Below are 23,544 nucleotides of genomic sequence, written 5' to 3'. Positions count from 1 at the left end.
GCACAAGAATAGAAAGAGTGGAAGAAGATATTGGGCACTGGTCACATTCATATAACTAACATATTGGTGAAACCAGAAGATCAGCACCGTCTCTCATTTATAATGTCATCCGTAAGCTTATCATTTTCTGTTTTACATTCTCACTTAAGGCTTTCCAGTTAAAGCTTGGATTCACCATCAGTCTGTATTTACATCATGCAGCTATCTCATCTGATAACTCTACAGGCAGAGGGATATCGAGTTAAATTCGGGACAGAAGCGGGCAACAAATCAGAGAGTGGGTAAATTGACATCAAGTAGGAAAATGAGAAAGACAAGTCATTACAATGGCTAAGTTTGATGTATTGAATAGTATGCAGGAGCAAATATAAATCATATGGTCCATTCTATCCACTTCCCCATTCCACAAGATCAGAGATAATCTGATGATCCGCAAACTCCACTGCCATGCCTTATCCACTTAATCCTTGCCATCCGTAATAATTACAAATGTACATTTGAGCTTTGTTTATATTTATCGACCCAGCCTGACAGGCCTATATAGTAAAGAATTGCGCAGGTTCATAGCCCCTGAGAGAAAACAAATCCTCCTCGTCCCTGTCTTCCTCAGAATGAGATGCTGCCCTCTCGTCCTAAACTCTTCCACACAGAGGAAACATCCTCCCCACGTTTATCTTATCAAGCCACCGAGGAATATTAACTGTTTCAATACGGTCTTCACTCATTCTTTTAAAATTCAATGAGTAATGGCCCAAACTACTCAATTTCTGCTCACACAAAAATCCATCGATACATCAGAGAATGTGGTGAACCTTCACTGCACTGATCCGCTGCCAATGTATCTTTCTTTAGATGTGGGTTCCAAGGCTGCTCACTGTATTCTGACTGTAGCTTGTATAATTATAAAAAATCACCCTCTGCATTAATTGTCCATTCTCTTGGGGACATACAGAATACGGAAATATATGCGTAAATACAGGCAACATTAAAGTTGAATTCCGTCACCTGGCGAAGGAGCAGCTCTCCGACTGTGTTTGATTTCAAATAAACATGTTTGACTCTTGACTTCTGATTCATTTTTTAGATTCTTAATTATGTTTGTGTCATCCATATAGTTGATAATGATACATTCACTTCCATAATGTAAGTTATTGGTTGTGTCTTGGTGGGGAAAGTGATTGCTGTGAAATGATGTTGAAACTCCCATGATTTAGCAACCTGCAAGAATTCAGAACTATGTGCCTGATGCTCTCATGTCTTCGTTTCCACTACAATTTGCCCCTGGTCAGGGAATGATGCTTTATTTGTATTTTACATATTTTCTGAAGGAAAGTGACTTGCAAATTGTCTGAAAATTAAATGGCCACACACGATCTGGCAGAATCAGTGGATTCAGAGTTCACTTTCACTTCAGAGCTAGAGATCCCAGTCAGACAGTAGACCGAAGAACAACATGGAAGAAAGGCTTTGGAGTGAAAGAGGAGGAAAAGCGAGGGACATGAAATGTTGGAAAGCAGCACATGGGATCTGTCTCAAGAGTTGGAGCTTGAAGGTTCATTGTGGGTGCTAATTGGTCAGATTTTCTGTTGCTGTTTGAATGGACTCACACAGCAGTCCGGTTTTAACAATTACAATTTGCTTCAATTCAAAACCTTCATGAATGTTGCTGTCCAAAAATGGTTCAATCATTCGCCAAGTCAGAGACACCCTTTGTTTCTAGGTTATTGTCATTCCTCAGACCATTACATAAAAGCCTTACAGTGTAGAAACAGGCCCTTTGGCTTAACAAGCCCACACTGGCCCTCAGAGCATCCTACCTCTATAACCCACCTAATCTACACAACATGATCTCCAACGGCTATTTAGCATGGCCAATCCACCTAGCCTGCACATCTTGGGAATTGTTGAAGAAACCAGAGCACACCCATGCAGACACAGGGAGAATGCGCCAACTCCAAACAGACAGTCACTCGAGGGTGGAATCAAACCCAGATACCTGGAGCTGAGAGGCAGTGGTGCTAATCACTGAACCACTGCCTTGGTTGTAGTGGGCATATCTGAGTGCCGCTCTTCTAGTATCAAGTGGAGGCTGATTGAAATGATGACTGAACAGCTCTTTCAGTCAGCATCGGGCCAGTTGGCCACATTGATCCAATTACAACAAACCACTCCCAAACATCTTCTCTGGGGCAACTGGGACATTGTAATAAATGCTGAAGCACTCACGTCTCGGGGAAGAATTTGAAAAAATACAAAGTGGTTTGAAGTTTCTTCACGCTGATCAGATTGATAAATGTTCTAATTTACTGTTAACGCTAGCCATGGCTATTTTGATGCTTCTGTTTCAAGTGGTAGTGGGACTGAGTTGGATGTAAGCTACATTATCTAATGATGTGTGGGTTTGAATCCCACTGTTACCAGTATCACTTATGCTGGAAAAGGTCAATTTTGTAATGTCTTCTTTTCCTCTGAGTGTTTATAGTTCCACAGGCTTCTGACAGTTTCAGTGATGAAAGTGGTAAAATGGGTAACAGGTACTGAAAACAGTGAGAGCTCCAGCTGTACAACGCCTCCTCAGATCTCCGCTTGGGGACTTTGTATGCCATGTTGGTGCCAGTTCCTGTGTCTCCAATGGCCAGTGGCTGAAAGAGCAGTGGCTCAAGACCACCCAGTTATACTCTCTTCGCGATTTCAGATCAAACAATTTTACCAACCACATCACAACATTTCACCCACGAGAACTCTATGATGAGATTGTATTTAAACAACATCATCAGTGATTCACTATCAGCTCCACTCAGAGTGAGACTGGAAGAGGGACAAGGAGCAGGCTAGTTCACCCTATTTTCCAATCAGAGAGTGTTGTGGCCCTTTGATCCTTTAGTTATAAATTATGTGTCTGACACCTCTTAGACTGACACCTGATGAAGAAGTAAGTCTCCAAAAGCTTGTGTTTTCAAATAAATTTGTTGGACTATAGCCTGGCGTAGTGTGATTTCTAATTTTGTCTGCTCCAGTGCAACACCGGCGCCTCCACATTCGGGGAATTTGCACAGTCTGTTGAAGCCCGTTTCCGTGGCTCAATGGATCAGCATCAGGATATAAATTGGAAAAGATGCTGGCTCGAGACCATGTGCTTCAGTTGCTTTGGTCGAGCAATTGAGGCTCCAAGTCCTTCCATTTAGCCCACGCAAAATCCATGACAAGATTGAATTCAAAACAAGCCCATCAAAGACTCTTTCTTCCCCTGCTCCACACAGAGTGAGACAGAGACAAGGAGAGGGGTTTGACCCCTCTCTCCAATTTCCCGCTGCCAGCAGAAAGCGGCCACTGCAGCTTTGATCGGTGGCTTCCTGCTCATCCCTTGGACACAATTTACAGAAATTAGTTTCTCACAAACGGTACTAATCGTGTAAATGGGTCGAAAAAGCTTTTGTTCAATTTGACAATGGCTGCAGCAGATTCTCTCCGTCCTCAGAACCTTTTTAACCAAAACCCTGTCTCCAAATTAGAAGCGCAAAATTTTGTGATGAGAACAGCAATATAAAAATGAACTCTGCTCACATTTCTCGAAAAATGGGGAAAATAAAAAAGAACCACTTGTTTGGATAATGAGGGAGCAGCGCGGTAAGGCAAATGTAATAACCATTACACCGCAGTGACACAGTGGGCCCACTGACATTGTTTTACACTGTCTCGCTCTACTATACACGGACCATCCAGTCATCTATTACAATGCAGTTTCTAACGCATGAGATCCCCTCTCAGAGGACACCTATGCCTGCAGTGTTGGGCCTGTAGTTTGTTGATTCACCGAGTGGCTGAGTTGATTTCTTTCTGGGGTCTGTGAGAATTTTCACAGCCTGCTGCATCCAATACCCAAAGGAGCTCTTTAACTGTCGTTTGAAATCGTTTCTGATACACAACCATGTCTTTGCCTCCACCAGCCAGAAATGTGTTTGAAATAGCACATTCCTGTTGGTTTTTCCAGGTGTTTGGGAAAGATCTTTCAGAAGCAGCTGATGTGAGGAATGTTCCAGTTTAGCGGGAAGGATGAGGTGGAGCGGTGTAAAGTGCAGAGTGATGAGGAAACAATGAGGCAGTAACACGGACAGGGGAGTGGCCGAATGATCCCTTTTCTTGCTGCAGACAGGCTCTGGTTTTGAAGTCTGAAATTGAATAATATAAGCCAGGTGGGTGACATCCTTGCTTTCTGGGAGTTGGTTTCTCCTGAGGCCTCTGTCACTGTCGGGAAAATGTATCTGTTGGATTCTGTTTGTGGGTGAAAACGATGTTCAGTTCTCCAAGGCGGGCATGAACACAGTTTTACCATCTCAAACTTCATTCCCATTTAATGTAACTTCTGAGATCCCTGGTGGTCTAGTGGTTAGGATTTGACACTTTCACATCCGCGGCCTGAGTGTGACTCCCGGTCAGAGAACCAGGACTGATTGTTCCTGAATAAAAACCAAAAGAACTGCAGATGCTGTAAATCCGGAACAAAAACAAAGTTACTGGAAAAGCTCAGCAGGTCTGGCAGCATCTGTGGAGGAGAAAACGGAGTTAATGTTTCAGGTCCAGTGACCCTTCCTCAGCAGGTTCCTGATTGTTCCTGACAGGGACAACAGCAAAGGTAAAGCAGATCTGAAGGGAATCCGTTCAATGGCTCTGATCAGTTCATGTCCCGGAGAACATAAGAATCAATGCCCCAGCCTCTTAAAGATGGGAATGGTGCCTGAACTCTTTCTGTTCAGTCAGACTGTTCGCCCTTCATTCTCCTGTGATTTCACTTCCCAAAGAGATTCGAACATTCATTGAAGCTGAGACTGGGCAATTTGGTTTGTTTCTTTGCTATTCCTACCAGCTGCAGTGATTGGGTCAGTGGGTTTGGGAAACCAATACGTCGGCTTGAGCAGCTTTTAGGAAATTTAAGCTTCTCCTTCTCTGAAGAGGCAGGGACAGCGGTGGCACTCACTGACAGGAGATAGTAAGAGGGTTTTCGTTCCTGCAGGAAGTCAAACATCACCTTGACTTCAGGACAGGGAGGTGTAATAAATTTCCCCCACTGAGCTCGAGCCAGGTAGGACTCGAACCTACAATCCCCTGATCCGTAGTCAGGTGCGTTATCCGGAGTGCCACTGGCCCCCTGTCGGCTCTGGCTTTACACACTGCAGTTATGGTGTGAACACAGACATGTGAAGAACTGGTAACAGTCACAACATGAACAGCCAGCAGAGAAAATCACTATCACTGCTTCAATTCGATGGTCCTGAATTTGTGATGCAGCGAGTTTCACTGGCAAAGAAAACACATTTGTCCTCAGGGAGTTGCCATTCAGCTTAACCAGGCCGCTCAGCCATCCAATGAGGTCACTACTGTTCTAATAAATCTAAACTCCGCTTGCCTGCTTTTCCTCCACAACATGAGGAAAACTCGAGCCTAATTACACCATTGTATATTCCTGTTACATTTCGGAAGTTTAAATTACTTTAATGACCTGTGTCTGTTTACAAGAAATTGAATAATATGATAATAGAGGTATTTTTCACGGGTACTGATCATAATCCAAATAGAGAGACTGGTTGGGTCCAATAAATTCTGTTTTGCTCAAAGACACTTTCCCACAGATTGATGCCCCATTAATCCCTGCTGCATGTCACTAAAAGCTGCACTGGGTGAGGTTGGAGCTCGCAGCCTCAGCAGTTCACACGTCTCTCTGCCATCATAGAAGGACCATGCACTCACCGATTGCATCACTGGAGCCACAGCATAGCCCTGCGTGTTCATTGCCATCCCCATTTCCGGTTGTATCCTCATGGCTGCACTACGGAGTTTCTCTGGTTCCGGGCCTGGGAACAGGGGTTATATGATCTTCTGCAAGTGGATATTTCCTTGTGTAAGAAAACTGGAGAAGTAACCAATGTTAAACTGCAACGCTGTTCAAACATACATTTCAATGATATCCTGCACAGTCCGCTGAACCTTTGATGTTTGTTGAAATCTATCAATCTCAGTCTTCAACTTACTCAATGATAGAGTCTTGGAGCATCGAAGTTAAAGATTACAGCCAACTCTGAGCTCTTACATGTCAGTCCACTGATCACCAAGTATTCTATAGTGTTGTTCCGAACACATCTTCAGCCATTGTTCTTATCCTGCTTTTTTTTATCGTGTCTTTTATTGCGTTGCCATGATCGCACAGTGGTTAATATTCAGAATTGTGACCACAGCAACCTCAGTTTGAGTCCGAGTCATTGTAGCCGTTATTCTTCCCCATTTTGCTCCTTGGGACTTGTCATTCGTTTAGATATTAACTGATTTACATGAAAACACGCTCTGAGGTGGTGGTTTTATTCCCTCAAACATTCCCTCTCTCACATGTCTGCGTTTGATGTATCAGAATTCAAGCCTGCCTCTTCTCACAGACATTTCTCCCTTCCACTATCACAAGCCCTCTGTTACATCCTTCCCCCCACGTTACTGAGGCACTGCACAATCTAACACTCGCCCCACATTAACACATTGACAAGTGCGTGTCATTATTGTCTGCCCTCCCATTCACGGTGGGACATGTCACAGAAAGGACGGTGCTGTCTGAACCAGCGCGGGCAGATCTGCAGCTCCAGGGGAGACAGAGTATCACTGAAATTTAAAGGTGCACCTTCTGCAAGGTGCACCTTTTGTCTGTTTTGGAATGAAAGTGTTTGATAGATTTGATCCGGATTGATGTGTTTACTGGAAGCAGGAATTTGAGGAGGATTCAGGGCAAACCGATCGAGATTTGACTGGAGAAACAGCAAATAGCTTTAAAAGTTTAGAGTAGATTTGTAGCTTGAGTTGTAGATGTTGTTGTTGGTTGTCTCGCCAAGCTGGTTGGTTGTTCCTCAGATGTTTCATTATTCTATTGGTTAGCAACATATGTGCAACCTCCAGTGAAGTACCGTTGTGTTTTCCTGCCTGTTATTTAAACTCTGGTGTCTGTTGAGCTGGATTACCTCACTTCTGGTTTTCTTCACAATGGGGTGCATTTGGGGTCCATCTCTATTTGTTTGTTGATGGCTTTCTCAGTGGAGTACCAGGCTTCTTGGCGTTCCAATGCTTGTCTCTGCTTTGCCTGTCCCAGGATCCTGGCATTGTCCCAATCGAATTGGTGATTCTCCTTATTCATGTGGATGGAGATAGTGAGTCTTGAGTGTGACTTTTTATTGCCAATTGATGTGCGTACCCTTGTGATTAATTTCCTTCCTGTTTCTCCAATGTAGTGTTTGCCGCAGTCTTTGCAGGGAATCTTGTGTATGACATTGGTCTTGTTCACAGCGGGTAGTGGGCCTTTGTTCCGGATGAGCAGTTGGCGTAGGGGTGATGTGGGTTTGTGGGCTACTCTGATGCCCAGTGGTTGTTGGAGTCTCGCAGTCAGTTCACATGTGTTCCTGATGTCACGTAACTTGATGAGTGTTTCAGGGCGTGTAGTATCTTCCTGATGTCTTTCATGTGATAGGCATCTTCTGACCCAGTTTTTCGGGCATCCATTGTCTTTAAATGCTTCGACGAGGTACTCTCCTTTTTGGTGCAATGCAACATCGGCGGAACAACGAACCAGTTCGGTGAGCCAACCAACCACAAGAAGATGGTATGTCACTGCCTCTAAGCATTGTGCTGCAGTGAAGCAAATATTTAGCTGTTCACATAATTACAGACAGGAAATTCATTTTTCCAACATGATAGAAGTCTTTAGGTAACTGACGTTATGTATGTAATCCTATCACGGAAGTAATCATACGCCACCTCGTGTCTCCTGGACACTTTGCCTGACATCGTACGTGCACTGAAGGTGCTTTCATCGAATCCCTACAGTGCCCAAACAGGACCTTCGGTCCAACAAGTCCACACTGATCCTCACAGCATCCCAATAAAACCCATTCCCCTGTAACCCACCTAATGCACGCGTCCCCGAGCACTAAGGTCAATTTAGCACGGACAATTTACCTAATCTGCATTTCTTCGGATTGTGGGAGGAAACCAGAGCACCTGGAGAAAACCCATGTAGACGCAGGGAGAATGTGCAAGCTCCACACAGTCGCCCGAGGGTGGAATCAAACCCAAGTGAGGCAGTAGTGCTAACCACTGCAGCTACTCTACCGTCGTTTGTTCCTTCTGCGTGTCTAATTGCCTGACTCTTACCTTCTGGGTGGTGTGATGCTTTGAGATTGTGAAGCGAGAGTCAGGCTGCAAAAACATGTGCTCATCTTCAAAAATGAATGAAAACAGGCAAAAAAAATTGAGCTTTCAGTTTTGAATATTCTGAAATATCTCTCTAAACCTCTGCTGTTGCAGCTGTACTGAGCCAACTCCTAACATAATTTTTCATTTCACATCAGTCCTAATTTCGATCTGATACCATTGCACTTTTAAATTTAAGTAAAGCGCTCACCTTGGATCCAACCTTTGCTCCTTTTGAGTGAATGGAAAAATCAGCTCACTGCCTCTCTAAGACAGAACTGCAGCCCAAACAACAGGCTCTTTGGTGCTGAAATTCGCAACTAGTTGGCTACTAGGCACAGGTGGGGATTGAACCCACGATCTTTGGTTTACGAGACCAATGCCTTCCCACTTGGCCACTGTGCCCTGCTTCCATTTTCCTTAAACTGCTACACTCATTCGGTTTGTTAACTGTGAGTAGGTTTGTTTAAAATTGTTGGAAAAGTATGAAACTGACAAATTACCTGATGTTGAAGTACAAAACGGGATGCTCAAGAGAGAACAGTAAATGATTGAGTTCAGACAAATTCTGAAGTAATTGTAAACGGGCGGCATGGTAGCCATGTGTGTAATGTAATGTAACCATGTGACCATCAGTGGTTCGCACGGCTGCCTCACAGCACCAGGGACCCAGGCTTGATTCCAGCCTCAGGCAACTGTCTGTTTGGAGTTTGCACATTCTCCTCGTATCTGCGTGGGTTTCCTCCGGGTGCTCCGGTTTCCTCCCACAGTCCAAAGATGTGCAGGGTAGGTGGATTGGACATGCAAAATTGCCCATAGTGTTCAGGGAGGTGTAGATTAGGTGGGTTATGGGGGGGTTGGGTCTGGGTGAGATGTTCTGCGGTTTGGTGTGGAATTGTTGGGCCAAACGTCCTGTTTGCACACTGTAGGAATTCTAATTCTAATTTGGGTCAACACATACAGGAATCAGATTGCAAAAACTATGGAATTCTTGCTGCAATTGGCTTCGTTCTAATGAGCACACAACTGCAGATCATTGCAGTAACAATTTCCTAGCACAGAGAAGGAAATATGATTTCATCCCAGGGATGTGACGACCCGTGAGCATGCAAATAACATCAGTCAGTGCGCTATAAGTTTAGAATGATGAGAGATGGGGAAAATATGCTCATTCACAAAATAATCATTTGGTAGAATTCAATACAGAGATGCACAAACAGGACATCTACATAGAAAGGTGATACACAATAAATAGGAGATTTTTTTAAAGTGTTGATTTCAGTTTCACACTGACATTTGGTGAAGGATATAAACTGCCCTGACCCATTGCAATGGAAGTGACTTGAGCCCCACAGGGAGGTATTGAATAACAGTTACCTTGAGAAATAGCTGAGAGTTAGTTGGTTCACAGGGATTTAGGGATGTTGGCCTTACAAGCCTTTCCCACATTCCATGAAAGTACCAAAGAAGTGAGTCAAGAGCTTTTGATCCCCGTAGAGACGATATCCATGATATGGTTAGACAATAATTTGGGTTAGCTGAGTTTATAAATGGAGAGATCACGTTAATTAAACGAATAGGTAATCGTACAACTGCAATGTCTGCAGTTCAGTCTCAGTTCAAGCAACGTATGTAATCCTTGTCCTTCCTCTTCGCCAAAACTACAGAGATTAGAAAAGATGCAGACGATTTTGTCGGGATGGTGGACAGGATGCTGGATTACATTCACGATATGTTTGAAAAGTTGAAAAAGCTGCACCTGAGTTTGGGAAAATGGAGAAGTAAACTAACGGAGATTTCCCTGATGATGCGAGCTTCAGTGTGTTTATACTTGCAAAACATCCCCCTCTTTTGGGGGAATCAAGGTCAAGAGGTCAGAGATTCAAAAATAACAGTGAATGATAAAGAAAACATTGGAGTCGAATTTCTTTTACTCAGCGAGTTATTTAAGCGGGCAACAATTTTTCAAAAATAAAAGTAGAAACTGGTTCTTGAGTGTTTTAAAAGATATATCAGCAAACATACACGGAGTGAATTTAACAAAGGGAGAGTGTCCAGGTCTGTGGGGAATGAGTGCCGGATACTGGGTGGCAGGGCAGGACGGGGCAGGCAGATCAATTCGAATTTGAATGACATTAGGTGCAAAGAATTATCATGAACAGATGATTAAGACTGAGTGTGAAAATGCTCATGGTTTTGAAAAGTGCAGCATATTATTCAAAGTGAAGTCCGTTGTAAATTGTGACACAACTGATCATGATTTTCAAAAACAGATAAAGGAAATGTAGATGTAAACAAATTTTATGAACGCATGCAGCTGAATACCATTGACTGCAAAATATTTCATGGTTTTGAAATGTTTGGCGTATGGTGCCCTGTGAAGCGTTATTAACGGAACTGAGTTGTTTTTAATTGGTCAGGAAAGTCATCCCCTAATAATTAGGAAGTGAACCAGCTCTTGGAGATACCATTGCTGCTTTTATTTACAGGGTTCAAATTCTACCACACTTGTGTTTTTGTTCCTTTTCCATGTAGATAAAATTCTAACGTCAAATGGAGATGTGAAAAAGCAGGAGTTTGACAAAATTAAATCAGAAGAAATATTCATGCAAATATAATTGATTCCTTCCCGCTAGCAGTTAGGATTCGGCGCGTTAACCACCATGGTAAATCTCCGTTCCTGTTCAGCGAATCAGGGTTTATTGTTCTTGATTGTGAAAACAGCAGAAGCAGAGCAACTGTGACAGGAATCCTTTCAATGTCTTGGATCAGTTAATGATTCTGAGAACATGAGTTAATGCTCCAGATTCTTAAAGATGACCATCTCCGCTCAATGGGACAGTTACTATTTAATTCTCCTCTGATTCCACTTCCCAAAGTGTTTCTAAAGATTCACAAAGCTGAGACTGGGTTTTCCATTTTATTTCCGTTGTCAGGAGCTGCAAGATTGGGTTGGTGGGTTTGGGAAATGGAAAGGTGCCCGTGAACAGCTTGTGGGACTATTTCAGCTTCCACTCCTTTAATGATACTGGCACATTCACTCTGATGTTCTTGATAGCATTTACTGATTCTATACTGTGAAAGGATTCTCATTCATGTGCAACAGAAATTCAAACCTCTTCGCAGCTTCAGGCCAATGAGAAATAGTAATTTGGAAGTATAAAGAAGTCATGAACTGCACTCTACCAGAGAGAAAACTACAATCTACTGATCCCTAACCCGACGTCATTACATTATCCATTATGCCATCCTGGTCAAGGCTGAACAAAACGAGCCAGGTTTGTTTGAAACCAAGAACATTAGGTTTCTAATGATGCAAGTGCAGGAATGCAATCAGCTCTTTATTCTGTCGTTTACTCACAAGAACATTTGTGGAAAATGCCTGAGCGTATCTGTATTGGAATCTACCCCCACTCCCATCACATAACCAAATCGTTTATTTCTCATTGTGCCTAATTGAGGTTCGAGAGTATTTCCTGGATCCACCCTGTGACACACAGCCCGGGATCAACCTCCCCAGATCAGATCAGAATGTATCAACGAGAAAGTTAAATGGCAAGAAGAGAGAGGCTGAAAGAATGAAGTGGAGAAGGGCAGGATAAGGGAGAAAAAAGGTTAGACAAACGGGTGGAGAGTTAAAAATGAGGTTTGGAGACGCGTGGATAGAGCGGGGAGAAAAGATACAGAAAGCGTACGACATTTCTATCTACTTTTTTTCATCATAATTGCTCATTGGGCTATGATCACCACTTAATTCTGTACAGCAGCGTCCCTGTTAAGTGTGGGCTTGTGGCGTGACGGTAGCACATCTGACTCCAGCTCAGAAGGTTGTGTATTCAAATCACGTCAGTCTCATGGCATCTTGGCTCAGTAAAGTGCTTCTCCTCTCTATGTGAGCAGATCTTGCTAACTTGGAGTGCTGCTTGATAGTGCTTCTCTTGTTCAATTACATGTGGTATTTCTCTCTGAGTTTTATATTGGGAACACTGCTGCAGGGATGTTGTTTGCCCAGACACAAAGTGTTCATCGTGAGGTTCAAGCACACAACTTCCTTCCTCTGGGCAGCTGTTTCAGCCAGCCAGTAACAATGCCATGCTGCTAACAGTATACAGATATTTTCTCACTTAATTTGTAAGCACACAACTTTACATTTCAATCTATCGGGCTATTTCAGCTCCTTTTGTTCAAGCAGATGGCGGTGAGTTCAGGAAGAAATGTTTCCAATCAACAACGATTCCTTTTACAGTTGGAAGGATCCTTATTGAACAGGAGGGGAGGAAACTGCAGTCCCGCAGCCCCTCTTCACATTAATGGTGAGGCTGAATTTTATAGACTGTAACAGTAAAATCGAATGGCAGGCAATGAGTTCAGTTCCAATGCTGGTTGGTGCTGTCTACTTCCTGGCTGTTATGTGAGTTACAGGCAAAGGCTCCAGGAAATATGTCATGTGGATGTATTGCCGTGAGAACAGAGCAACGAGTCTAAAGTCACGAACCTGAAAATCGCCTAATTTTGAAATTCGAGAAATAGGACGCACTGAAGATGCATCGGATCTTCGCAATCTCCCTGTACTTCTGTGACAAACAGAATCTAAGCGAGAATGATCCTTTTGCTAAGATTACATCAGAAATCTGAAAGGACTCCTGAAGGTTTTCCAAGGCACTGAAGATTTCTTCTCCCTGTGTGACATGTTTTATTTTGATCAAAGAAACGCTTATTCGTGGGTGGGGAGGGACAGGATTGTGAGTATTCCCGGCATTTTCCAAGAGTAAAGGCACGATTCTGTAAAAGCAACAAACGTGAAAGCCTGTGACAGACTGAGAGACACATTTAATTCACTGACACAACGAATAAGGAACAAGGCAGAAGAAATGCTGATGAACCAACTTTCACTGTTAAGTTGTAACTTCTTTAATGTTCTTGTCATTCGGAAGGAGCTTTCCCCACTGTAACCTTGGTTTAAAATTCTGACAGAGAATGACTCCGTGTTTCTGTTGTGTGAGTAGTCACAGTAGACAGGGCTTCTTAACAAAGATAATCCAGACCGTGGAGTGTTTATGGGGTGGTGCTGGCAGTCAGTCCTACTTAGAATGACTTTCAATACGGTTGGAAGAATCCAAAATGTCATCGGTGGAAAACAAATGCAGAGGGATCAGGGTGAAAGGGCCGTGATTAGCTACAAGGTGTGACAACGTGAAACTAAGACTACAATTTTATTCAAGTCCACCCAAACAATGTTGGACTTATCGATTAAATAAGACCATGGGCAAAATGATGGAGGAGCAGTAGGACTGAATTAGGAGCAGACATATTCGACCCAACGAGTCTGCTGCACCTTTCAATGACAATCTTTGACTCCATCCTGCCACCTGACAGGATAACTCTTGACCATCTTACTGATTAAACATCTGTCTAGCTCAGTTTGACAATACCCAACAATCCAGCCTCAACAGGTGTCTGCGGGAAGGAATTCCACAAGTTCACTGGCCCCTGGGCGGAAAGATTCCTCCTCGTTTCCGAATTAAATGGGCTAAACCTTATTCGGATATGATGTCCTTTAATCGTTCTCTCTCGTGCTGCGGAAAACCATTTGTCCATATCTACGCTGTCAAGGATCCTAAGAATATTGAATGTTAATAAATGCTGTTAGATGATTATAAACTCCAGTCAGCCTCCTGTGTTTGAAAGAGAACAGTCCCAGCCGAACCCAACATTCTGCAAAGTTTCATCTTATCCAGTCCTGGAAATATTCTTGTAAATCTCCACTGCAAACTGCAGAGCTCCTGAATATTTTTAAGGCAGATAGAGAGTTGTTGTGTGAAGCAAAAATTATCAAGTTTTTCAGGGATTCACCGGAATAGAGATTTAGGTTTAGGATCCGATTGACCCTGCATATATAGAATGTTGAGGCACTGAGTTCCTCTGATTCCAGGGCTGAGAACTGATGGTAAATGATCTTCTGCAGCAGTGGTTACTTCCTTGTGTGAGGAAACTGCTGATGCAGCCGATGTAAAACTTGATTTCTAGTTGAGAAATACAGACAAGACCGCAGCCCAGAAGAATTACTTCATTTCCACCCGAATATTAATGACATTTGCCAAGTGAATATAAGGAAATAATATTTTCATTTTGGAACATAGCAAACATGATGGAGCCACTCAGCCCATTGAACCTGCCTCCCTGATCAATGAAATTATGTACGAACTCCTGCTTCCCTGCTGTTCTGCACTGTCCAATGATTTATTTTTAATCTATCGATCTCAGTTTTATATACTCTGAATGCTGGACATTGACATCTTCCATGGTCCTGAATTTGATGGATTTTGTCCACTCATTGCGTTGTGCTATTTGCTAGGTATTTCTGTTGTGTTTCTGGCGCTGCTCCTGGCATGTCCTCCAGCAGTGTGATACTGTACGTTTCCTGGTGCCTTGCTGATACGCGCCATGGTTGTTTAACGGCCAATGCTCTGCGTATAGCCACAGCAGCTTCACCTCGAATCTGAATCATTGCAGTTTTTATTTTCTCTTTTATTTCCTCGTAATATATGCAACAGTAACACAGTAGAAGATCAATTAATATTGCAACAAGGCATACAGAGGTGTGTGAAATGCCGAGGCTGTAGTGACACTTGTACAATGGTTAGAGATTACCTTGATTCAGGAGATAAGCATGCAGAATCTGTTTATGAAGAGATGAGGAATAGTGAAGGGAAGAAGTCACAAGTGGGTGTAGTCGACAAGTCTACTAACAGTAACCACAACATGAAAACAAACATACAAAAACATACTGTGTGTGACAGATAAAGGGATGACAATAAACCTGGGTGACCTTAACTTCCCCTCTCCCACTCTCAGCTCTGTTGCAAATAAAGTTTCCAGAACCATAAACAATGTATCATATATGTCCCAGAGAACAGCACTAGGCATACCCTGGCCTTCGATTAATTTACGTGTACTTAGTTTCTGTCTTTTCCTGGGAAACCACCTCTTTCATTGTGAGCTTCAGGAAAGGAGGCTATTTTTTGCCAGAAAAATAAATATGTCATTCACCTTTGTCTGCTTCATGCTCAAGAAGACTCAAGTTCCTTTGTGCCCTGTTTTTTTGGAAATTTCTTTCGATTGTAAAAGTAGTCTACCTTTTGACTCTTCCTACCAAAGTGCAAGAACTGAGTTGCAAACATGAAACTGCATGAGCCCAAGTTTTTGTCCACTTACTCAACCTATGTCCCTTTGCAAATTCGCATGTTCTTACCACAACGTACCCTCCACCTGGCGAGCTTTGAGAAGATTCGTAGCTCAGGTTGAGGTTCTGGATGTGAGTTTGCTCACTGAGCTGGAAGGTTCATTTTCAGACGTTTCGTCACCTTTTTTTATTTGAAAAAATATACTTTATTCATAAGATGTACAAAAAATAAAACACTTATACACCTACCCAGTCATGCAAGCTGCTCCGGGTTACCCAGGCGCACGTACACCAGCTAAAGGAAAAAAAAACAAACACAGAAGAAAAAAAACAAAGCAAATAAAATACCCCGGCAGTCGTCACCCCGCACAGTCCCAGTTGGCTCCCTGACCAGTTGGGGAAGGCGCCAGCTGGGCCCAGTTACCAGATAGGGCCCTTTTTTTCTATTCTAGACGAGGGGGTTCATACCGTGGTCTTTCCCCACCGCGCCTTGGCGGCGGCTGCCCCAAGCTTTAGCGCGTCTCTCAGCACGTAGTCCTGGACCTTGGAGTGCGCCAGTCTGCAACACTCGGTCGGGTTCAGTTCTTTCAGCTGGCAGACCAGCAAGTTGCGGGCAGACCAAAGAGCGTCTTTCACTGCATTGATGGTCCTCCAGGCGCAGTTGATGTTGGTCTTGGTGTGCGTCCCAGGAAACAGCCCGTAGAGCACGGAGTCCCGCGCCAAGGAGCTGCTCGGTACGAACCTCAACAAATACCACTGCATCCCCCTCCAGACCTCTTGCGCATAGGCACACTCCAGAAGGAGGTGATCGGCAGTCTCGTTCCCCCCGCAGCCACCTCGAGGGCAGCGTGCGGCGGTGCAGAGATTCCGGGCATGCTTAAAGGATCTCACTGGCAGAGCCCCTCTCACCGCCAGCCAAGCAATGTCCTTGTGCTTGTTTGAAAGTTCTGGCGATGAGGCATTCTGCCAAATGACTTTGGCAGTCTGCGTGGGGAACCACACGACGGGATCCACCCTCTCCTTTTCCCGAAGGGTCTCGAGGATACTACGTGCTGACCACTGCCTGACGGCCTTGTAGTCAAAGGTGTTTCCTTTCAAAAATTTCTCCGCGAAGGACAGGTGGTACGGAACGGTCCAACTACTCGGAGCCTTCCGCGGCAAGGAGGCCAGGGCCATTCTTCGCATCACCGGGGACAGGTAGAACCTCAGTAAGTAGTGACACTTGGTGTTTGCGTACTGAGAATCTACGCACAGTTTGATGCAGCCACACACAAAGGTAGCCGTCAAGGTGAGGGTGGCGTTCGGTACGCCCTTTCCCCCATTTTCCAGGTCTTTGTACATGGTGTCCCTGTGGACCCGGTCCATCCTCGACCCCCAAATGAAGTGGAAGATGGCCCGGGTGACCGCAGCGGCGCAGGTCCAGGGAATAGGCCAGGCCTGCGCCACATACAACAGTACCAAAAGCCCCTTGCACCTGACAACTAGGTTCTTACCCGCGATGGAGAGGGACCGGAGCGTCCACCTGCCCAGCTTCTGCTTCAATTTGGTGATATGCTCCTCCCAAGTCTTAGTGCACGCCCCAGCTCCACCGAACCAAACACCCAGCAACTTCAGGTAGTCTGTTCTGATGGTGAAGGGGATGAAGGAGCCGTTGCCCCAGTTCCCAAAGAACATGGCCTCGCTCTTACCCCTATTGACTTTGGCACCCGAGGCCAGTTCAAACTGGCCACAGATTTCCAACAGTCTACTCACTGACTGACGATCGGTGCAGAAGACGGCGATATGGTCCATGCACAGGGAGGTCTTGACCTGAAGGCCTCCGCTGCCTGGGATAGTCACGCTCTTCAGGCTCACGTCCTTCCTGATGGATGTGGCGAAGGGCTCCACACAGCACATGAACAAGGCAGGAGAGAGCGGGCAGCCCTGCCTGAATCCAGATCTGACGGGAAAACTGTCTGATTCCCACCCGTTGACCGAGACTGCGCTAACGATGTTGGTGTAGAGCAGCCGGATCCAATTGCGGATGCCCTCCACATACCCCAATTTGGAGAGGACATCCCTCATGTAAGCTTGAGAGACCTGTCGAAGGCTTTCTCCTGGTCCAGGCTGACGAGGCAGGTGTCCACCCGCCTGTCCTGCACGTAGGCGATCGTATCCCTGATGAGCGCAAGGCTCTCAGCGATCTTCCTGCCCGGCACAGCACAGGTTTGGTCAGGGTGAATCACCGACTCCAGGACAGACCTGACCCGGTTGGCTATGACCTTGGCCAGGATTTTGTAGTCCACGTTCAATAGTGAAATGGGATGCCAATTCTTAATTTCTTCCCTCTCCCCCTTCCTCTTGTAAATGAGGGTGATGATGCCCTTCCTCATGGACTTGCACATTTCCCCTGCCCGAAGCGCACTATCGTACAACTCCAGCAGGTCCTGGCCTACCAGGTCCCACAGAGCGGAATACAGCTCGACCGGTAAGCAATTGCTCCCGGGAGCCCTATTCCTCTCCAAGGACTTGAGGGCTCTGGTCAGGTCATCCAGCGATATCAGCCGGTCCAGCCACTCCCTCGTGCCATCGTCTAAGACCTCCATGATAGATGACAGGAATGACTCGGAGGCTGTGCTGTCTGTGGGCTTCTCGTCGTACAGTCCGGCATAGAAAGATCTGGTGATCCTCAAAATGTTGGGCCGAGATAATGTCATCGAACCATCGTCCTCCTTCAGCCGGCTAAGCACAGAACTCTCATTGTGCACCTTCTGAAAGAAGAAACGCGAGCACATCTCGCCCTGCTCCACGGAGCGGACCCTGGACCGGAAGTTTATCCTGGAGGCCTCCGCGGCGAAGAGCGAGGCTTGCTGGCCCCTCACCTCGCGGAGGTCCTCTGTGACATCGACCCCCATCAACTGCAGAAAGAGCAGGTTCTGCACCCTTTTCTGGAGTCACGACAGCTTTCCCCACGTCTCTCTCGCCCTCCAAACACCCTTGAGGACAAAGAACCTCTTGATGTTCTCCTTCACCATCTCCGACAAGTCGCCAGAGACTCAAAGAGGAGTTTCACAGTTCTCCAACCAGCGTACTCCGTCTTAGACTCCGCGACATTCTCTGGGGTCAACAGAGTCATGTTGAGCTTCCACGTCCCCTTGCCGGCCGGCTGGTCGTCCTGTAAGTGACAGTCGGCCAGCAGGAGGCAGTGGTCAGAGAAGAACACCGGCTCGACGCCGGTGGACCTGACCGAGCACTCCCGTGACACAAACAGGAAGTTTATTCTTGAGCGAATAGACCTGTCTGGCCGCGACCACGTGAACCTCCGCTGCGCTCCATCTGCAGGGGTGCTCGAGACATCGAGCAGCTCGGCGTCCTTCACCGTGCCCATCAGGAATCTGGACGTGACGTCCAGTTGACTCCCCCAACCCGCTGTCCCCACGCCGGATCTTCCATCTGCATCGATGATGCAGTTGAAGTCTCCGCCTAGGATGACCGGCCTGGACGTAGCCAGAAGGGGTGGAAGCCGCTGCAGGACGGCCAACTGCTCACTCCGTACCACTGGGGCGTACACGTTGATCAGCCGCAGGGGACCATTCCTGTAGGTGACGTCAGCCACTAGGAGGCGCACACCCCCACCACCTCATGAACTTGAGAGATGGTGAAATTGCGGCCCCGCAGCAGAATAGCCAGGCCCGAGGAGTGACAGTCGTTAACGCCCGACCAGATCGAAGGCCCACAGGTCCAGGCACCAGACCATTTCCCGTACCTGCTGAGGTGCGGTATCCCGCACTCCTGCAGAAACAGGAGGTCCGCCTTGATGGTGGTCAGGTAGGACATCTTGCGGTGGACTTGATGCTGCGCACATTAATGCTTGCAACTCGTACCCCCATTGTGGGCAGTGACCGCAGTACCCTCCCCAAGTCCAAGGTCCAGCCCCTCTATCTGTCCCTTCATGCCCATTGCTCAGGCTAACTGCTGCATGCTCTCTGGGCTCAGGAAACTGTCCGTGCTGCCTTCCAGGTGGCATCCCCCCGTCGGGGGTACGGAGGCAGGAGAGTCCGGCTCTGGGTCAGGCTGGGGACGTGCTGTTTCCTCCTTCCCACCTGGAAATTCCGGGGGGCCCTCCAGTGCCCCAGCGGCACTTGACTGGGTGTCGGAGGGAGCTTCAGGACACCTCCCGTCACCTGGAAGAGTGGTGCTGCTTTCCTTCTCCCTTGAGATCTTTAGCTTCTGCTTCGGGCAGGCCTTCTCTGAAACTCCCTCGTCAGAGGAGCTCTTATAGCCCTCCTGTAGCTGCCTCTTCTGGCCTGATGGTTGCGGTTCCTGGGACCGCCGATGCGCTTTCCTCCTCGCTTTCTGGACCATCGTCCACTCCCCTGGGTCGTTTCTCACCGCCTCCATCGACTCCAGGTTGTCGGGGGGCAGCGGAGCCTGGAGGGGCGCTTTGCTGTCCTCGGGCCCATCCTGCGGGGCTGGGCCCTCCGGCACGACCTGGCCCTCCTGCACATTAGTGGGGTCCTTGCAGGGCCCTGGTGCCTTCCTCTACACCGGTGGGGGGGGGCGGGGCTGGCCCCGCATTGCCCCTGCCAGCGACCTGGACGTAGGTGGTCCCCCGCCGTGGGCATGCCCTATAGAGGTGGCCCGCTTCCCCACAAAGGTTGCAGCTTTTTTCTTGTGGGAAATCCTTTCCAAGGTGTCCCTCCTCCCTGCAGATGGTGGCTTTGCAGTCAGCCACCACGTGACCTGACCTACCACAGGCATGGCAGACTTTAGGTTGCCCTGCGTAGGTCAAGTAACCCTTGCTCCCGCTGATCGCAAATCTGGACGGTGGGCGTACAATGTTCCCATCTGCGCCCATCCTCAGCGTCACCTTGACCTGCCTCTTACTGTTCCAGATGCTGAAGGGGTCCATGATGCCGGTTAGGTCCCCTTCCACCTTCACGTACCTTCCAAGGAAGGTCAGGACATCAACTGCTGGCACATGCAGGTTGTACATGTGTACAGTCACCATACAGCTCCTCTGCACTGGCATCAAGAATTGCGGGACAGTGGTCAATACAGAGAGGGGGCCCTCACCTCCTTTCTCCTTGAAAACCTCCAGGAAGTGCTCGCAAAGCTTGGCACTCCTGAAGGTTACATCGTAAAAACCTCCTCCAGGGAAATCCTGCAGGCAATAAATGTCCTCAGCAGCAAACCCACAACAGTCCAATAGGATCCTGTTCACAAAGAAGGTGCGTCCACAGGTGCACCTTCATCCACCTTCTTCATAGAAACACGGATGGTGTTCCAGACCCCCTGACCTGGGGCACGAGCACTTGCCGCAGCCATTGTTGGAGGTTGGCTGCTCCCCTGAACCAGTGTTAGGCCGAAGCCAGCATTAAGATCCACCGGTTGCAAGGGTGCACAGCCAACCCGACATCTTCCTTCCACCTCCAACACAGCACTCTCCTCCTCTCGGTCCACAGAAGAGTGGGTCTTTATTTTGTTCCGGATGTAAGCTGGTTCACTGAGTGTCACCATTCTAGGTAACATCATCAGTGAGCCTCCGACGAAGCACTGGTTTTATGACCTGCTTTCTATTTTTCTGGTTAGGTTTCCTTGGGTTGGTGATGTCATTTCCTGCATTGGTGCTGTCATTTCCTGTTCTTTTTTCTCAGGGGATGGTAGATTGGCTCCAAATCAATGTGTTTGTTGATGGAGTTCCGGTTGGAATGCCATGCTTCTAGGAATTCTCGTGCATGTCTCTGTTTGTCTTGTCCTAGGATGGATGTGTTGTCCCAATCAAAGTGGTGTCCTTCCTTATCTTGTATGTAAGGATACGAGTGATAGTGGGTCATGTCGTTTTGTGGCTAGTTGATGTTCATGTATCCTGGTGGCTAACTTTCTGTCAGTTTGTCCACTACATTGTAAACACTACATTGGACAAACTGGTAGTTTGGGAGGGTTTAAACTAGTATGGCAGTGTGGTGGGAACCTGAGCTGTATACCGGAGGTGAGAGTTGTTGCAGGTGAGGCAATAGGAAGTGGTGGACCAGCTAGTGGGAAGGATTTTCCTGGGAAGGAGCCAAGGGATCAGTGAAAGTGTGTGTGCTTTAACACAAGGAGCATCAGGAATAAAAGTGATGAACTTAGAGCATGGATCAGTACCTGGTGCTATGATGTTGTGGCAATAACAGAGGCATGGGTTTCTCAGGGGCAGGAATGGTTGCTGGATGTTCCAGGGTTTAGAGCATTTAAAAAGAATAGGGAGGGGGGGGGGAAGAGGAGGGGGTGTAGCACTACTAATCAGAGAGGGTATCACAGCTACAGAAGCTTCCATTGTCGAGGGACATCTGCCTACTGAGTCAGTATGGGTGGAAATTAGGAACAGCAAGGGAGTAGTCACCTCGTTAGGGGTTTGTTACATGCCCCCCAATAGCAACAGGGAGATTGAAGAAAGCATAGGTCGGCTGATTTTGGAAAAGTGTGGACGTAGTAGGGTTGTTGTAATGGGTGACTTTAACTTTCTGAATATTGATTGGAACCTCCTTCGAGCAGAAGATTTGAATGGAGCTGTTTTTGTAAGGTGTGTTCAGGAGGGTTTCCTAACTCAGTACCTTGAAAGACCGATGAGGGGTGAGGCTATTCTAGACTTGGTGCTTGGAAACGAGCCGGGGCATGTATCAGATCTTGTGGTGGGAGAGCATTTTGGTGATAGTGACCATAACTGCCTCACAGTCTACATAGCTATGGAGAAGGAGAGGATTAGGCAATATGGGAGGATATTTAATTGGGGAAGAGGAAACTATGATGCGATGAAGCATGAGTTAGGAAGCATGGACTGGGAGCAATTGTTCCATGGTAAAGGCACTATCGACATGTGGAGACTGTTTAAGGAACAGTTGTCGTGAGTGATGAATAAATATGTCCCTCTGAGACAGGCAAGAAGGGGTAAGATAAAGGAACCTTGGATGACGAGAGCAGTGGAGCTTCTCGTCAAAAGGAAGAAGGTAGCTTACATAAGGTGGAGGAAGCTAGGGTCAAGCTCAGCTCTAGAGGATTATAGGCAGGCGAGGAAGGAGCTCAAAAATGGTCTGAGGAGATCCAGGAGGGGGCATGAGAAAGGCCTGGCAGAACGGATTAGGGAGAGCACAAAGGCATTTTACACTTATGTGAGGAATAAGAGAATGGTCAAAGAAAGAGTAGGGCCGATCAGGGATAGCATAGGGAACTTGTGTGTGAAGTCTGAGGAGGTAGGGGAAGCCCTAAATGAGTTTTTTTGCTTCTGTCTTTATGAAAGAAACAAACTTTGTAGTGAATGAAACCTTTGAAGAGCAGGTGTGCATGCTGGAATGGATAGAGATAGAGGAAGCTGATGTGCTGAAAATTTTGTCAAACATTAAGATTGACAAATCGCCAGCTCGGACCAGATTTGTCCTCGGCTGCTTTGGAAACGAGAAATGCAATTTCTTCGCAACTTGCGAAGATCTTTGCATCCTCGCTCTCCACTGGAGTCGTACCTGAGGACTGGAGAGAGGCAAATGTAATCCCTCTCTTCAAGAAAGGAAATAGGGAAATCCCTGGCAATTACAGTCCCGTTAGTCTCACATCTGTTGCCTGCAAGGTGTTAGAAAGGATTCTGAGGGATAGGATTTATGACCGTCTGGAAGAGCATGGCTTGATTAAATGCAGTCACCACGGCTTTGTGAGGGGCAGGTCATGCCTCACAAACCTTATCGAGTTCTTTGAGGATGTGACTAGAAAAGTTGATGAGGGTCGAGCTGTGGATGTGGTGTATATGGACTTCAGTAAGGCATTTGATAAGGTTCCCCATGGTAGGCTCATTCAGAAGGTCAGGAGGAATGGGATATAGGGGAACTTAGATGCCTGGATACCGAATTGGCTGGCCAACAGAAGACAGCGAGTGGTAGTAGAAGGAAAATATTCTGCCTGGAAGTCAGTGGTGAGTGGGGTTCCACAGGGCTCTGTTCTTGGGCCTCTACTGTTTGTAATTTTTATTAATGACCTGGATGAGGGGATTGAAGGATGGGTCAGCAAGTTTGCGGATGACACAAAGGTTGGAGGTGTCGTTGACAGTATACAGGGCTGTTGTAGGCTGCAGCGGGACATTGACAGGATGCAGAGATGGGCTGTGAGGTGGCAGATGGAGTTCAACCTGGATA

At 46.6% G+C, this 23,544-nt stretch overlaps 1 non-coding gene across 1 annotated transcript; it reads right to left on the bottom strand.

The window, feature by feature from the left end:
* Positions 1-8,553: 8,553 nt before the first annotated feature.
* trnat-cgu (transfer RNA threonine (anticodon CGU)) lies at positions 8,554-8,625 on the bottom strand. The gene has a single exon. It is a non-coding gene; the product is annotated as a tRNA-Thr (tRNA).
* Between the last annotated feature and the right edge of the window lie 14,919 nt (positions 8,626-23,544).

The sequence above is a fragment of the Stegostoma tigrinum genome, chromosome 8, assembly GCF_030684315.1.
Source record: "Stegostoma tigrinum isolate sSteTig4 chromosome 8, sSteTig4.hap1, whole genome shotgun sequence".
NCBI classification, from domain to species: Eukaryota; Metazoa; Chordata; class Chondrichthyes; order Orectolobiformes; family Stegostomatidae; genus Stegostoma; species Stegostoma tigrinum.
The sequence above is the reverse complement of the archived record's forward strand: the minus strand, read 5'-3'. Positions and strand labels throughout refer to the sequence as shown.